Genomic DNA, 18422 nt, shown 5'->3' with positions numbered 1-18422 from the left:
GTGCTGATATAGGTTCAGACCATAACCCTGTTGTGTCCACTTTAAAAATTTAACTAAAAAACATTTCTAAAAATAATCATACTGAAAGACTTGACCTCACAGCTCTGAATATACCTGACAACATAATGTTTAACTCAGAAATTAGGAAGAAATTAGATCATGTAGAATATAAAACAGAAGACAATATACTTTGTAACTCAGAGGAAATTGAAAACAGGTGGTCAAATTTTAGAAGTGCAATATATAAGACAGCTAACGAGGTTATCCCAAAAATTAATACAATAAGAAAAAACCCTGGATGACTGAATCAATACTAGAACTTATGAAAATGAAAGACGAAAAAAGAAAAGTACACACCAGTATAGAATACTCAGTAAAATTATAAAAAATGAATGCAGGAAGGCTAAAGACAAGTGGCTAAATGAAAAATGTAAAGAAATAGAGGAATTGGACACGAAACACAATAGTAAAGAAATGCACAAATCAATCCAAGCCCTGACAAATAAAAAGAAAAATTTCAACCATAATCCTTGTATAAAAGATCAAAATGGAAAAATGCTACTAGAGACACAAGATATCATAAAAAGATGGAAAGAATATGGAAAAGAACTGTTTGACTCTGATCGCACAGACGCACCAGATATACAAAATATAGATGGTGAACCAATTACATATGAAGAAACAGAATATGCTCTAAGCCAAATGAAAACAGGTAAAACACCCGGCCCTGATCACATCCCTATTGAATTGTTAAAGAAAGTAAATGAAAACACACTTAATGACCTAAAGGTTATTTTTAATAACATCTATGATTCAGGATACATCCTTGATGATCTAAGGAAATTCATCTTTGTCACTATTCCCAAAATTCCAAGAACTTTTGAATGTACAGAATATAAACTAATAAGTTTAACAAGCCATGTTACAAAATTACTACTGAGAATAATCCTGGAAAGAATAGAAATAGAAGACACTCAATCAGGTTTTCAAAAAGACAAAGGTACAAGAGAAGGAATCTTCAATTTGAAAACATTATGTGAAAGAAGCCTTGACAACCAGAAAAGCATATATCTTTGTTTTATTGATTACACCAAAGCATTTGATTCAATGGATCACAAGAAATTAATACATATCCTACAGAATAATGGGTTAAAAGAAAAAGATCTACGTATAATTACAAATATATACTGGAATCAAATGGCCTCATTAAGATATAAAAATACATATTCTGGCAACTTTGAAATCAAAAAAGGAGTAAGGCAAGGATGTGTCTTATCACCCTTACTGTACAATATATATAGTGAGCAAGTTTTTAAAAATATTTCACAACTGAAGGGTGTAAAAGTCGGAGGTAGGAACTTCAACAACTTCAGGTATGCAGATGACACAGTTCTTATAGCTGAATCTGAAGATGATCTTCAAAACTTAATCACAGAAATTTACAACAGAAGCTTTGACATGGGACTAATTAACCTAAAGAAAACAAAGTGCATTATTATATCAAAAGAACCAATAAATAAGAAACTGAACATAATTGTTAACAAAAAGAAAATTGAACAGGTTCAGTCTTTTATATATTTGGGACAAATGTTTACAGATAGAGGAAATTCCCTTAAAGAAATAAAAAGAAGAATAGAGATAGCAAGAAAAGCCTTTACTGATATGAAAACTGTTCTAACATCCAGAGACATTAATATAGACACAAGAAAAAGATTAATAAAATGCTAATATCTGGTCATGCCTTCTCTAAAACAGTGAAACTTGGACTCTAAAGAAGCAGAGAAAAAATTAGAAGCTTTCGAAATGTGGACCATCAGAAGAATGTTGAAAATACCATGGACAGAGAAAATGAAAAACGAAAATGTTTTAAAGAAAGCAAAAATGAAAAGAACATTAATGAAAATAATTAAAGAGCGAAAACTTAAATATTTTGGACATCTAACTAGACAAGAAGGCATTCAGAAATTAATATTAGAAGGGAAATTGGATGGAAAAAGAGGGAGAGGTAGACCCAGGAGAATGTGGTTCGAAGACATTAAGGACTGGACTGGCTTGAATTACCAAAAATGTTCCAGAGCAGCAAAAGAAAGAAAAAGGTTCAGTGACATGGTTGTCAACCTCCTTCTAGGAGATGACACTTGAAGAAGATTGTTTACGTCAGTACCTCCAAGAACCTAAGTGGCGATTTTTTCCCTATCCATCAGCTGATCACCAGTGCTTACATTTTGATAACTTTTTTTTTTTTTTTTTTTAAAGAGGAGAATGTACGCTTTCGCGTGAATTAACTGATCCTGTAGGATGGCGGAAGGAATTTTCCTTCCAGAAATCCGGGTTTTTATTTCGTTCGAAAAACAGACAGAACAGCCTAGAAAAAGCATAAAATTACCAGAAGAGGATATAGTCTCCTCGTAGCCTTAGTTGATTCAGCGCAAGCCGAAACAAAAACAGCATCATTTACCTCTTGTTTGTTTAACGAACCGGGATGTTCTGGGTGTTGAAGAAAAGGGAAAAAGAGGCTCTTTGATTCAGTATGTCCAAAAATGATTTAGGCCTATTTCCTAAAATTCAGAGCTGGTAGATCGAATCATAAAACAAATGCTCTGATAAAGCATTTAACCCTGGTTGATCAAAGAAGGACGATTTCTTAAGGAACTTGGTCTGTTAATCATTTTTCATACTAAATTCTTCAGAATACATTTTTTCAAAAGTAAAACAAAACCGCATGAAATGCATTATGCGTTACTTATTATTAAAATAATATTTATGTTTTAGCAGTCAAGGATCTCCTCTCTCACGAGTCCCATTTCTCCTGATCAGGAAAGAAAAAAGTAGAGAGAAAGAGTGCTACGAGGAAATGAGCAATAGTACTGCATATAACTGGAAATTTGGAGCTGATCTCTTCTGGATTCCTTTATAAAAGGAGTTAATTTATAAAGCAAACTTCCTTATCGATGGATAAAATCGAATGTCTGTTTCTGAAATTTAGATAATAGGCAAAGAAGAGAAGCAACTGCTAATTCTAGGATATTCAACAGCAAGATATCAGGAATGTTTTCAACGTCTTTTCTTAGATACTCAGAAAGGCGATAAAAAAAAAACACCGCTAAAAGGAGAGAAAAAAATTAAATGCCAAAAAGAAAAACAATAAAAGGAAGAAAGAACAATGAATAATGTGATAAATTAGACTAAAGAACTTTGAAAAGGGAAATAGTCCTGAGAACCACTGTAAGAATGATCATAATAAATAAATAAATAAATAAATAAATAAACATTGGATTATGCATTCACCAATAACAGTACTAGTGAAAGAAATGGGAGATATAACATAGAGAAAACTTGCTTTTTTTTCCTTAATAAGAAAAAAAAAAGCACAATAATCTACATTGATATTCATTAATATCAATAGAGACTGAAGATAGTTTACGCTGATAATTCTACAACAATAAAATAACCAGACCTACAGTAATTTACGTAACATATACTGATAACAAAACTTGTAAAAATAGATTTAATGAATAAGTCTCCATTAAGAATAAGTGATATACTCGGAACCCTCCTTAATTAATACAGTATTTGACTTCCAATCTCTAAAACAAAGAAAACTCGTACAGATTTGAAATTCCTTTAAACTGATTAAAAGTTTTGTAAGAAAAATTTTGTGCTACAAGAATACACCCTTTTATTAAATGTTTTGAAAAAAAAAAAATCTTTCAAAAATTTTAAAACTGGTGAAAAATTTTCTAAAAATTCTATTAAAGGTTTATGATAAAAATAATATACATGTTATGTAAGAAAGTAAGTCTGATATCAGAGTACGCAAAAACAGGGAAGGTGAGAAGGTTCAAGGTGTGGGCGCTTTTTGTAGAGAACCGGTTGTAACAGCAGGGTCTGTCTTATGTGGAACAATGTTTAGGTAGAGCAGGCAGAAATTGGAATGTTCTCTAGTGTATACTGCATGCGCTGTTGTCTGTTACTCATTTGTTTAAGATGCACAAAATGCAGTCTTTAGTATCTTGTGAATAGCTGCATAGTGCAATTATAGTTTCGACATTGTGTTCGCTACTATATCAGAAAGTGCACACAACAAAATTTTGAAGTGTGCAAAATGGTCTACGCGATTATTCGCGTGGATTTAGTTTTATTATTATCATTCAGATGCGAGTATATTATTAGTTCAGTTATGGTAATATTAGTGTAAAAGGAGTGAATGTGTAGTGATAATTTATAGTTAGGAATTCCTTAGAGAGCTATCTGGGTATAATAATCAATCACACAATAAAAACATTGAACTTTAATTTTTTTATAATTATAATATAGTTCCGAGTTGAGTTTCTCTTTGCGTTATCTTGAGTTTAAATAAGTAGTTTATTATCATTTGGTGTAATTGTTATTATTACTTGTTCCACAAACAGAGAGCCCTTATAAATTAATTAAAGTAACAAACGAGTTAAAAACTTATTTCTTAATCTCATTATCATTCTTGTTTTCAATGACCTGCTGTTGATTTCGAGAGCGAAAATGTTCGGTACATTATTCTGAACAGTTGCTTCTTTTAATGACGTTTTTTTTTTGTGTTTTTTTTTCTTCACAGAAGATAGTTTTATCAACCAGAACTTCGATTACTTTTCGTGCAATTTGGCGCTAGTTAGATAGCTTTGATGTTGCTTCTGGTACGTTGCTGTTGATCTTTTTGTTAACAAAACAAACTGAGTGCTTGTATGGTAATTCTAGTATGGGTCTGCTATCACTTTAATTATTTTCAAGAGTATGGCATAATAACTGAGAATTTTGAACATCCTTGGTCTGCTGATTGAATCGAAAGCTTTTGAGAAATCTATGAAGTTTAAGATTAAAGGAAGTTTTTTTTATCTCTTGCTCCTTCTTCTAGCAACCTTTTAAGGCAGTGGATGCGTTCATCAGAGCTTGTTTTTCAAGAACCCTGCTTAATTTCTGAAGAACTTTGAATTGAACCATATGTAACAATTCAAAGTTATTCAGAGAATAACTTTGAATTGCTATTCTCTGAATAACTTTGAATTTATGTAAAAATGCAGCACGGATCCAATCAGTCAACAGCAGTTGACTGATGATCCAATCAGTGTCCCTAAAGAGCAGGATAGAAAGAAATATTAGACTAAATGACCACATTCTTGAAGAAGTAAATGATTTTCAGTACTTTGATTCCCACATCGATACTGTAACATAATCATGCGAGCACAAAGCTCTTCATTTTCATAAAAGTCTAACTAATATCTGGAAATCTAATTTCATCACCCGGTACCAAACCATCAATCAAGCCATACTTACATATGGCGCCTAGTCCACACATGGAACATCACTACTCAATGAACAGTTAATATCATCACCAGCTTTGGAACAACATGCCTTCGAACAATATTACAATACAAGGCAAGTTCACATTTCTAATACCGTCATCCTAGAAGAAAGCAAGCAAAGACCCCCCCCCCTAATAGATGCAATTTAAAAAAGTCAACTAAGATGGCTGACACCAACTTAGACATCCACCTTTACCCATGTTTAATATGTCCTCTACAGGCCAATAATGGAACCAGAAGAAGAGGAAGACCAAGAAAACAGTTTGGGCAATGCACAAGCAAACCTCTTTTTGAAGGTGAGGCTCGTGGACCTTCTGATATCTACCGTTTGGCACAAAACAGAGCAACTTGGCTCACTTTTATCTAATAGCCTTTATCTCCACGGTTTTTGATATATGAATAATTTTGTATATATTTTCCCTATTCATACACGAATGAATGATGATTATGATGACGACGACTGATTGACTGTGCTCATCATCCTTGAATGCTAACAATGTCATTCTTTACTAATACTATCTTCATTTCTAATATGAATCTACCATTGATGAAACCTGTTCACTGTCCAAATTTTTCTCAAAACTCTCATATCTGTGGCCTCATTGATGAGTTTTATTTCTAACCCAGCTCTCAGATTCACTGAGTTAAAATAGGTTTGAACGTTGTCTTATACAGCTAGTTAAGTATTTTGACTAATTTCTCTCTTATTCCATAGAAATTTACTCCTCTGACTCTCTCAACACACAGAACCAATTTGGGTTATTCTGTAATCTGTTTCTAAATTTAATATGCCATCTTCACTAAAAACTATACCTTAATAGCTGAAATATTTTACTTCTATACGTTCTCCATTCCGGATGCATCTGATGTGTTCAATATTCTGCCTGTTTTTATCGTTTTTGTCTTTCTATTGCTGATTTTCTTACTACATTTGTTATAGCGGTTATTCAATTTATTTAAAAAATCCTGAAGATTTGTATGGGATTTATTTGCGTATAACTTAATCTGCATAAAGTAAAGAAAGAGCTAATTTTGATATCTCAGAATTTGATATAATGTCACTTTCTTTCTTTCATAATGTTATCCATATGATGATAAGTGATGCACTCTTGTATTACCCTTGATTTTACATCAACCTGTTACTCTTCAATTATAACTGCTGACTTACAACTTTAGTACAGGCTGTAATTGCTCTGTATACTTTCCGTTCACACTATAGGATTAGCATATGGTGTGAACTAATACTAATTCTATGTTAAGCATATCTTTGCAAACTAAGCAAAGTACAAAGTCGTATGCGCAAAACTTAAATGCAAACACTTGTAATATGCCCATGATTTCTCTACCATGTCTTAAAGTGAAAATCTGATGCTGACAACCCTTATTTGACCTGATCCCAAGTTGATCTTATCCAACTTTATGTACCAGAATTTGTCTTAACCTCTTCTCAAATATGCATAAATCTCACATGGAACACTTAATAGGGAAATTCCTCTGTAATTCTAATGTTTTTTTTTTTTCCTTTTTACAGATGGCCACTATGAAGGTTATACTCTAATCATCGATCTTCTGACCAGGTCTTCCTGTGCAATGTAGCCGTTGTTCTGTTCACTACATGTATTTTTGGGGGGGGGGGAGGATTGCTGGGATATTTTTAAACTATTCAGTTTCATAATGACTGTATGGATAAATTTAGAACTCTCCTGAAGAAATCTGAAGAAATCACACAGAAAGTCTTTGGATGTGATGTGATGTATATCTTTATGATATGATTTCACTGAATGGGAATTTGACAGTGTTCTAGTGCAATGAATATTTGCTTAGCATATGTAATATTGTCTAGTAATAACGTCTGCTTATTGAGAAATACCATTTTTTCGGTTTTTTTTGCACGGCTTGCACTTTTTGCATTATTGTCAATCTTTTTTGAACGACTTCCAACAGCTAAGCGTTCCTTGAGATCAGTACATGTAGTGATGATATCGACCCGGAAAAAAAAAATGCTGATCAATAACCAGAATTATCATAATTTATGCACGAACAGGACATGCTAAAGTTTTTATTATCTAGAGAAAATAAATAAAATAATCCAGCTCTGTTTTAAATCATTTGGGAATGAGAGAATTAGTCCCCTTTTTTAATTTGGGGTAATTATCACAGTTGTCTTTCTCTAGCTCTGCCTTGTATTAGAATTGTAGACAAAAAGACAACAAAAATGTTGAATAAAAAGTATAAAATCACCCGTCTAAAATATAAGTACCTGAATGGGAAAAAAAAAAAAAAGTCTTAAATTAGGAATCACCTTGACTCCATACTATGGTTCGTTTCTGTCCAATCCGAGCTCTGGATATATTAGTACTTGGTACAGTGTTAATGCAGAAATATCTGCAGGTTCTATTTAAGTGAACAAGGGACACATCATTCTCCAGAAAGTTGAAATGGCAGCTGTGGAAGATGAAAAAAAAAAAGGGGGGGGATCTTCATATTAAGTCAAAATCTAGTTGTATTTCTATTTAATTCATTTCAAGATATTTAGCTATCATTTGAGTTATTTCGACTACAATTCTTCCACGAACATTAACACACTGGAATTCTATACAAGGCAGAGTAATGTATGATTTCATTTTATTTTCTATGGCAGCAAGCCATCTTAGAAGGGCTAGGAATGATTACTAATCTAGCTATTTTTAGTTAGCTTGAGTAATCTGCTAAAGGCCTAAGCTGTCGAGTAGTGATGGCTATACCATGCGCAAGCAAAATGAGCGGATACGCGCTAAGAGTGGGTAAATATAACATAAATGAACTATTGACTACATATGTAGTTAAGATGAGATGGCCTCGGCTCTTATATATCCCTTTACGATGTTCATAATTCATAACTAGACAATACCCAAAAAGTCGCTATTGTCCAATTATGAATTATGAACATCGTAAAGGGATAAATGTAACTGTAACATCGGGTGGGCGGATACATCACTGTAACAGTAAGTAGTGTCAAATCTATTCGGATTGAGAGAGAAAGAGAGAGAGAGAGAGAGAGAGAGAGGAGAGAAACTATTTGACAGGTACCATATTCACTAACTGTTCCTTATTTTGGTTAAAGGAACCAAAGAACCGACATACCCTTTAATCGGAAAACCCCTCGTTATTTTTTCTACGTTGAGAGGAACTTCAAAATTATTTTTTCAACTGGAGAGTTAGCCAATCTCATATGCAGGCGGAAGGGTATACTTCATCCAATAATCCTCAAGGAACTTGGGATCTTCGTCCAACAAAAGAAGCAAACGAGCTGAAAAAATAAATCCGCAATTAACAGAGATAATAAACTGGACTTATAACCATAGTTGTTTCGGTCGTAATTGTATTCAATCGGATATTTCGGAAGTGTGACTCCACGGGTATCAAGTGCCTTGTGTTTACAAACAACTACGACCTTTTGGTTAACAGTTCCATATCAAAGCTATCAAAACTTTGGGATATATCGACATGACATTTAGCCCTTTGAGCAAGAACAACGTGTACGTTCTGATATTGACAACCAACTAGTCAACAAGCAATACCTCCATAATGGGTAAGCTTGCATGGTCCAAGTGACTTTGAGAGTGATATCACTCTCAAAGTCATTTGGGCCTCGCTTCAACTGTGACGTGAATGTCTGTTATGTGTTACGTAGTATATACTTTTATTGTTCGTCCTGTACCAGGTAATGCCTATTGAATACGTGAACATGAAAAGGGAAAAAAAATTACTACGTTTACAACCTTTCATGGGTTAGATTGGTATTAGGAATATAATAATAAACAGCTTTTCGTGCTTCCCTATAATATCAATAGAGAAATTAGAGGAAGGAATAACAAGATAGCAATATAGGTCTGAACGAGTCAACCCAAAGTAAACTAATAACTATTGTTAATACCAAGAAAACTTACAGGTGACTGTTACGACACCAGAGGATACAACAGCCAAAGGAACAACGATGAAGAGAAAGTCTTATTATGTATCTTGAAATCGCCATAAAACTCTGGCATTGTAACCACTCTTGTAGAAATGCTGTTAATAACTACACGATTATTTTATTCCGAAAGTAGCATATAATTTTGTGGGAATGATATATACGAAGGTGGTCTGAAACGTTCTAGGCCTCGACCATAGATGATAACACTATCAGCAAGATTTTTTTCCTAAGTTGATACATCTGCCATAAGCATCCATGTGAAATTGCAAGTCATTCGTAAAAGTAGTTTGTTTTATACAGCTGTAGAGAGTCAAAGTGTTGTCTGTATCCCTTGAAATGGATAAAATTGAGTATCGTGCGGTTCTAAAATTCTTTGTAAAACAAGGTTTGATGCTAAAAGAAATTCATTCGAAGTTTATAAATAGTTATGGGCACTCTTCTACTTCGTTTTCGCCAATTAAGAAATGGGCTGCCGAGTTTAAACGTGGCCGTACCAGCCTTGAAGATGATCCACGTGAAGGACGTCCAAAAAGTGTAACAACACCAGAAATCATTGATTAAGTGCACGATATGGTATGGGATGACTGGCGAATCAAAGTGCGTGAAATTGCTGAGACTATAGGCATTTCAAAAGAACGTGTAGGATATATTTTGCATGAAGAATTGCAAATGAAAAAGCTTTGCGCAAGATGAATGCCGCGCTTTCTCACAGTAGATCAAAAACGCACTCGCATGAAAATCTCTGAACAGTGCTTGGAGCGTTTTAACAAGAATAAAACCGATTTTGTGCATCGATGTATTACTATGGATGAGACTTGGATTCACCATTACACACCAGAATCCAAACAGCAGTCAAAATAGGACAGAAGCCGGTTGTTCATCGCCAAAGAAGACAAAGTCGGTTCCATCAGCAGGAAAGGTCATGGCATCGGTGTTTTGGGATGCTAAAGCATTTTGTTTATTAATTATCTTGAAAAGGATAAAACAATAACCGGGGAATATTATTCTGATCTTTCAACCAGACTAGATGAAAAAATTCGTGAGAAAAGACCCGGTTTGCAGAAGAAAAAAATCATCTATCATCAGGACAATGCACCTGCCCACAAAGGTGTTTTGGCAATGGGAAAATTAAGGGATCTGCACTATGAATTGTTGGAACATTCACCCTATTCCCCAGATTTGGCTCCCCATGACTTCTATCTCTTCCCAAAAATAAAACTCTTCCTCGCTGGTCAGCGTTTTTCTTCGAATCAAGAGTCAATGATTGCAGCTATAGAGGGGTATTTTGCAGATCTTATTGAGAACCACTACAGGGACGGGATAATAGCGCTGGAGCATCGCTTGAATAAATGTATCAGTCTTAAGGGAGATTATGTTAAAAAATAAAAATAATTTTGAAATTATAGATTCGTTTTTTTTTTCATTGTTAGGCCGAGAACTTTTCAGTCCACCCTGATATATATATATATATATATATATATATATATCTTCTGGCCCGAAGACACCATGATGGAGAACAGAGTTCCCAGCGTAGCTCTTGTTTCTCCCAAGATTCTAATATAACAAGTTTTCCCAGCTATTCGTGGATAGCATTGTCATAAATAAACAAATAGTTAAATTGAGCATTTCCAACAGTGATTTGCTTCAAAAGTACAAAGAACATTATTAGTCGTGCATTTTTTAATATAGTAGATTGGACCATGGGATATGATAGTCAGTCGGGTCAAGGAAAGGCATAAATGGTCAGGTGCATCATTCATGTTTTGTCATCCTTCAGAGATGGCGTCATCTCTGTCATCCTTCAGAGATGGCTTCATCTTTTGTCATCTTTCAGAGATGGACACTGAGAAATTCACTATCGTCACAAGCTTTAGCTGACAGACTATCATTAAATAAAAATAAGTTATGTGGTCCACTTATTTCACTTCATCTAGTTTTTCATTGATAATTATGTAAGAACATGCACCAACTGCATCGTCAACATTGTTACAGATCAAACTATTATATAGCAAAGTACTGAGCTCGACTATGGCCTTTAGAATAGAAGTAGTGATACACAGGGGCGCGCCAGTAGTGTCCGGCGCCTGTGTGCAAAACTTTAGTTGGCGCCCCTATCCCCCCCCTCCAATAAAAAAATCACTTTAAAAATTTTTTTTTTTTTAAAGTATTTCCTCCTCTTTGGCGCCTTTACTATCCTGGCACCTGTGTGCGTCGCACACATTGCACATATGGCCGGCGCGCCCCTGGTAATACAATCTCTGCATACTGTAATCATAGGAGCTTTACCAGAGAAATCAGTGATCAGAACACTTTAACTATACTTTCTGCTCGACATTTTTAAGGCAATGTTCTATCATCCCTTGGGTGATGCAAGCACAGCTTAGAAAACATACAAAGACTTTCCTCACCACCGAATCACCTGAATTTGGCTGACTCTTTAGGAGGTGCCTAAGAGAGTGGCACCTGCAAATGAAAAATATGTGATTGCACTCCTAATGAAAGGTTGTGGAGACAATTGCATTTTCACTAACATCAACCTAATATATGAGATGGAAAGGGCAAAAATTGTACTCGCGTGTGTGTGTGTGTGTGTGTGTGTGTGTGTGTGTGTGTGTGTGTGTGTGTGTGTGTGTGTGTGTGTGTGTGTGTGTGTGTGTGTGTGTGTGTGTGTGTGTGTGTGATAAATAAAAATAAATATTCTTTTCACCCTCCAAAGGGAACAAAGAGCACTCTTTTAGTGCTAACTTTTTAGAAGCCAGTATGGTACTCTATCTCTATCGCCACCTTAGTCTCTATCACAGTAGCTGATTACAGAGCGCCAGATGAAAACTAATTCTAACTAGTATTATACGTATGTGATTATGCATGTTCTACAGTCAGTTTTTCTGAGTTACAGACAGGCCAGAAATCCTATGTCACATAAGCCTCTAAAAGCTAGTTAACTTCGTAATTCCGAAAAAAATTCTCCGAAAGAAACCTGCTTATTAGGGCCAAAGATTAAGTAATTCAAGAATCTGTTAAGGGGAAAAAAAGCGGGGGGGTAGAAAATTTTCTCTAGCTATGACTAATATAGAACTTAAAGTCTTTCTTTCCCTGATCTACTTCAGGCAACAACATATCCCTTAAAGCGAATTTATTTAAGGAATATGTTGCTATATATATATATATATATATATATATATATATATATATATATAGGTAGTATTGTATTAACTATGAACTGGCTTTTTAAAGTTAAAGTTCAGAATATGTGTAACTTAATTTACTATAACCTCATTCTTGCTTATTTTTTTAAAATATGCCAAGCTATTTTAAGCCTGGTTTTACTCCATTTCCCAAGTAAGCAAACAGACAAACAAGTCAAGTTTGTGCCTGCACGTATTGCAAGTCTAGCTGACCCGCAAAGTAGTGCAAGTCAAGGTAACTCGCGGTAAAGGTAGTTTAAGCTCTGATCACTATTCTTAATATTTACCCTTAATGCAAAGCCCATCTCCTGGAGGAGATGTATGCTATGTATTAAAGGCAAGGGACCACTACCCAGACCGGTTTCGACCTTTACTGAGGTCTCATCAGTGGGAGCCAGGCTTAGGAATACCAAGATTTAAGTAATACAGAGCTTATAATTATTTTACCAAAACAAGTTACCATAAGGTGCTTTGACCTTATTAAATAAAAATATCAGGATGAGAGATATATGTAGAAAGTTTTTTACCTTGGGTATAATATATGTTAAAGATGCCAAGCTATTTTAAACCTGGTTTTACTCCATTTTTATTCATCCTGGGATTTTTATTTAATAAGGTCAAAGCACCTTATGGTAACTTGTTTTGGTAAAATACTTATTAGCTCTGTATTACTTAAATCTTGGTATTCCTAAGCCTGGCTCCCATTGATGAGACCTCAATAAAGGTCGAAACCGGTCTGGGTAGTGGCCCCTTGCCTTTAATATATAGCATCATACATCTCCTCAAGGAAATGGGCTTTGCATTAAGGGTAAATATTAAGAATAGTGATCAGAGCTTATTCTACCTTTACCACAAGTTGCCTTGACTTGCACTACTTTGCAGGTCAGCGAGACTTGCAAGGTTGGGTATATCATGTTTAGTCAACATTTCAGACACTAACAAAAAAAAAAAAAAAAAAAAAAAAAAAACATACTTAAAAAAATCGTTATATATATATAAGCTGATGTGGACATTTATTAACAGCAAATATTTAAGAATAATAATTCATTTATAAATGAGAAAAAGACGCGCTAAAAATAGTGCTGATGGAAACCAAATATTTAAATTCCATTCTGCACATTCATGAAGTCACTTCCCCCATCCCCTGTTTTCGTTTAACGTTTAAGTTTTACAAGGTTGGGTATATCATGTTTAGTCAACATTTCAGGCACTAACAAAAAAAAAAAAAAAAACATACTTTAAAAAATCGTTTTTGAATGCCATTTCAGGTATTGGCTAAATAGAAAGTTGTAAGATAAGAACTGAAATATCAGAATTACCAATATAAAGCATGATGACCGATATGCTACTGCATTCGTGGTGTTATATTATACAATATGGATTAGAGTTCCTAATCTTGCATTATGAGCGCACAACCTCTACTTTGAGATTATCTTATTATAAACATTTGATAAAAACCAAGATGCCACGAAGAAGCTTTTCGAGAGCAATGAACGTGTAGAGGTGAATTAGGACACCTGCGCACCTGCACTTAGTTTCGTCTCTAACGCAGTTAAAGTTCTACCATTTCGTTCTGCATAGTCATTATAATACACGTAGACTGATGCAGTTTGAAAACAATACTGAATTCATATAAGTTTTAGAACAGGGGATAACCTTATCAGTAACTTTATCTTACCGCGTCTCATATGAAGGGAAAAAAAAAAAAACTAGCATGTTATTTTACTTTTTTTATTGATAAAGAAGATATGCAATTTTGACAGTAGACAATTCAATATATATACTAATTCAATATTCATAAATAGAGTATATGTAATATCAACACATCATTCAAATATCACTACTTCACTAAGAATAGCAAAGGATTTCAAAAATAATGTATACTTACATTTTACTTAATTAGTATTTGGAATTTTGTTATAAAAACGTGAAATATAAAGAGTAAAAATATAAATTACCAAACATAAAATGCTAGAAACCCGTTCTTGATTTGCTATTTCTAGATATAGTTCTATTTATATGTATGGCGGCGTCTGCTCTTTTAAAAAAAAAAACAGACCAAATACATGGCATTCGTATGAGAACAATTGGCACGATGCCAAATAAAGTACAGGACAAACAGAATCAGCTGTATATAGTCACGTGTTAATTTTCAGTCTCCTTGTTTATATATATAATAATACATATATAAACACATCTACCTACGAACTACTCATATACAAATATGTATCCCGAGTGGTCGATTTATTATACATATGTATATGCATATAAAATAAAAATCATTTCAATTTACAGACGTATGGAGACATTTAAATTAAAAGACCATCATTTAAACCGAGGGATAATGCAATAATCAGACGTAAATGTAGTTTCAGAAACTATTTCCTTATCATGACGAATTATAATATGATTGCCTGAAATATATTTTTATTATACATTCCTGATATTTTTGATGGGCGTAATGGGTTACGTTAAAAAGTGGGAGTGGCTTCATAGACCAGAAGGCCGATGATAGCAGCAGGTACTCGCGTGCCGTGCTCACGTGATCAAGAAACAGGTAAACATCAAAGAGGTACAAAAATAGAATAATTATTTCGTATAACATATAAGAACTTCAGGTAACGCATCTATTGTAAGCAACATTTAAAAAAACAGTATTTACCTCACTAAGTCACCTTTCCGATGGAACTTTCTTGTTAGCAAACCTTGCCACTTGAGGAAACGAACTACGCATGCGTCCCTTCTTATTATTTATTTATTTTTTTTTACTGTTTCAAACCCATTAGATAATATAAGGCATGCCGTGCCATCTATTGACGATATATGAAAATATTTTATAAACCCTTCTAGTATTTAGCTCATCAAGAATTACACCACACATTAATAGGAGTAGTCAGAAATATTGTCACTGTGACAGTGACAATATTTCTGACTACTCCCTCCTGAGTACAAAAATGTTGGATTTTAATTGATTGTTATTTTTTTTTAATTTACTCATCATTATTGTAATTTATTTACATGACACACACACACACACACACACACACACACACACACACACACACACACACACACACACACACACACACACACACACACACACACACACCGCTTTGAATTAAAAAAACTATTTTAAGGTAGGATATTTCAATTATAAATCTTTCTATGTAATAGGAGTAGCTGAGCAGAACGCAAACCAAGGCAAGCCAGCTGGTATTCATCTGATTTGCACTGTTCCAACTCTTTTATTTTATTATATTATTTATTTATTATTATTTTTTTTTATTGGACTTTGCGCCATGAATAGACTGACTGGAGGATCCAGCAATACGCTTCGACCAACTGAGTGTTGAGAAAGGGATGGTCTGAAATATGTTAAGTAGGAATAGTTTTTATAAAAAGTCTAGGTCAATAATGTACCTCCAAAGAAGACTTTGGTTTGAGAGTAAAAGCAGAAGCTACTTTTGAGATATATAAATGGCCTTCCAAGACAGAATCAGACAATCTGCAGCAAGATAAGTCGAAGAAAAGAGCTGGACAGAATTAGAAATTTCTGAGGAATTGCTATTATATCTGTTTACAAAACTGTACAGCAGAAGCAGCATAAAAATGAACACTAGTTAATCATTGGAAACACTGTGTAGGGAGTGGAAGATAGAAAACAAACAAAACTCAAAGTGCAGTGGACTACCATTAATTACAATCAAACCAAATTATGGCTGGAAAAACATGGCGTTATGCACAACCTGGAGTTAACGCAGAACCGATTGAGAGAACAGTGATAGATTATCGCCATGGAGTTGCCTAGAAGCTGATGCTATCTCTTATGATGCAAACAACAAACGCGATGAATTCTGCAATGGGTGATTGTGAACAATCAATCAACTTACATTTTGCAAAAATCTGATTTACACATGCTTACAATGAGGATGCTTCTAGAAGAGATTGCTCGCCGTGTAGTTCGATGGAGATCCCACCCCATTTTCCTGCGAGTTAGGCTCGATAGCCTGTCATGACCAAATAATTCAGTTTTCTTGAAGCATAATTAATGAATAGGGAGATTAATACTATCTGCATAGCATATTATTGCTGTCAATTCTGGCAGGTTTACCTGTTTGCAGGATCAAAATCTCGAGTTTCTGGCAGGAAAACCCTGCCGCCTCTCTATGAGACCGCTTACTCATCTTCGGTTGAAAATTCCTGATAAAGATTCTTCATATCTTAGACGGAATTCGAAACCAGGTCATTGAAACCAAAGGGCATCATAAAACCAACTAGGCTACAGAGGTTTCCTTTGCCTGGAGTTTTATTATAAGGGACTATAGAATGTGGTTCAGCTTTAGTTTTTTTTTTTTTTTTTCTCTATCTCTCTGTCGTAATAATGTGTATCCCTTTGGTAGACTACCCTATGACATTTCTAAAGAAAAGAAGTGTTCAACAAACGGCTAATCACCCTTCTCGTGAAAACATTCATGATTTTGGAATTCGAGAGTTCATTCAGACCAGGGTGTCAAATACTGTGCCTTGCAAGACTAAATAACTATTTAGTCTCGTTGGATGAAGCTTAGGGCAAGCCTATAGAAACCTCTGAAAATATGAGAACGCCAATTTCGCCAAAAAAAAAAAAAAAAACTAACTGCAACACAACGTTAGAACTATGTTTCAAATGGGAAAGCAACACGCTATTCTGAAAACGAGATGATACAGAAAAATTTTAGGAATAAGAGAATTACGGTGGACAGATTTTAGAAGTGATAACTTCAGAGGTATATCTAATACTCAGCAAGGATCGAAAAACACGAAAGAGGAGTGGTACTTATATTAAACAAGGAGATAAGTAAAATCTCTATGAATTTCATCGTTTAACTGATGATTGGAAGTAATGGCTGTTAATTTAGAATATCCTGAACGTGAAGTTGATGTTACTCCTATTTTGTACGACTAGATATTAAAGTTAATATTTTATGAAGCATCGCTAAATAATCTTTCTTAAGGCTAGTTTCAAATAAACATGATTAAGGCATAAGCTACAACGGTACTAAAGAGCATTTGCGATTGGAATTGCTGAATCACGGATGCATATCGAAAGATAATAGAAGAAAGGATCTGCCTTCAAAGATTGTTGTAGTAGTGAGAATTCGGTGGGCTGGTTAAAGATGGGGTTTAGAATCAGGAGATGACAGCAGTCCTTCCTGGATGCTTTTGGATTAGTGATAATCTTGGGCGAGCTACAATAATGGCTAAAGGAGGAGAGTGACACTGGCCATTGCGCTTCAAAAGAGAAGAAAAAAAGCTGATTATAGTAAAACAAACAGTTAAAAATGATCTCTTTTAGACCATAATTACCAGTATGCACTGAATGAACGATACAACTTTCAATTTTCAGAATAATCACAGCTGTTTACAAAATACAGGAATTTACGTGAGTCAGATTTTGTTCAATTAAACTTTTGTTTTTAGAAAGCTCGCGAGACCACGTACAAACTAAGGGTAAATAATTAGCGCGCTCTCTGGTGAATAAAATTAAAAGTAGATTATTATTATTATTATTATTATATTGTGAATAGAAGCCTATCACAAATGGTTAAGCAGTAAAAGATTAGAAGATGACATAGAATATAAAAGAATAAGAGCCATAGCTAAAAGAGAAGTCAGAAAAAGACCTTGAGAATCATGGAACAAATTTGTTTCTAATTTAGAACATGATTTATATAAAATAAGACCCAATGTATATAAAATTTTGAAACACTTAAATGCAGATACCAAAGAAAACATAAAATTAAATACTGAATTGAAATTAGAAGAATTTCTCAATTACTACACAGAATTGTGGACAGACAAATATTTCAAAAAAGACAACTGGCAAACAATTAATGAAAATGAAAAGGAAATAACTAAAGAAGAATTAGAAATCAGCCTGAAAGAAACAAGAAACGGAAAAATCAC

At 34.2% G+C, this 18422-nt stretch overlaps 1 protein-coding gene across 5 annotated transcripts in view; it reads right to left on the bottom strand.

Annotated features, from left to right (window-relative positions):
* The window catches only part of LOC150100806 (DNA (cytosine-5)-methyltransferase 3A-like), a 745691-nt gene extending 730517 nt beyond the window's left edge, over nucleotides 1-15174 (bottom strand). For 4 of the 5 annotated variants that reach the window (XM_090401182.1, XM_090401184.1, XM_090401186.1 and 1 more), the window contains exon 1: nucleotides 15139-15174. The gene's annotated coding sequence lies outside the window, so the exon portion shown is untranslated. Of the gene's footprint in view, nucleotides 1-14364; nucleotides 14459-15138 lie in introns of those variants that run through there. The other variant, XM_090401183.1, reaches the window with a different exon arrangement.
* Between the last annotated feature and the right edge of the window lie 3248 nt (nucleotides 15175-18422).

This window comes from Typopeltis vanoorti, chromosome 12, assembly GCF_054136105.1.
Source record: "Typopeltis vanoorti isolate ZY-2024b chromosome 12, IOZ_Tvanoo_1.0, whole genome shotgun sequence".
NCBI lineage: Eukaryota > Metazoa > Arthropoda > Arachnida > Uropygi > Thelyphonidae > Typopeltis > Typopeltis vanoorti.
Note: the sequence above shows the minus strand (reverse complement) of the source record. Positions and strands in the feature narration are given on the sequence as shown.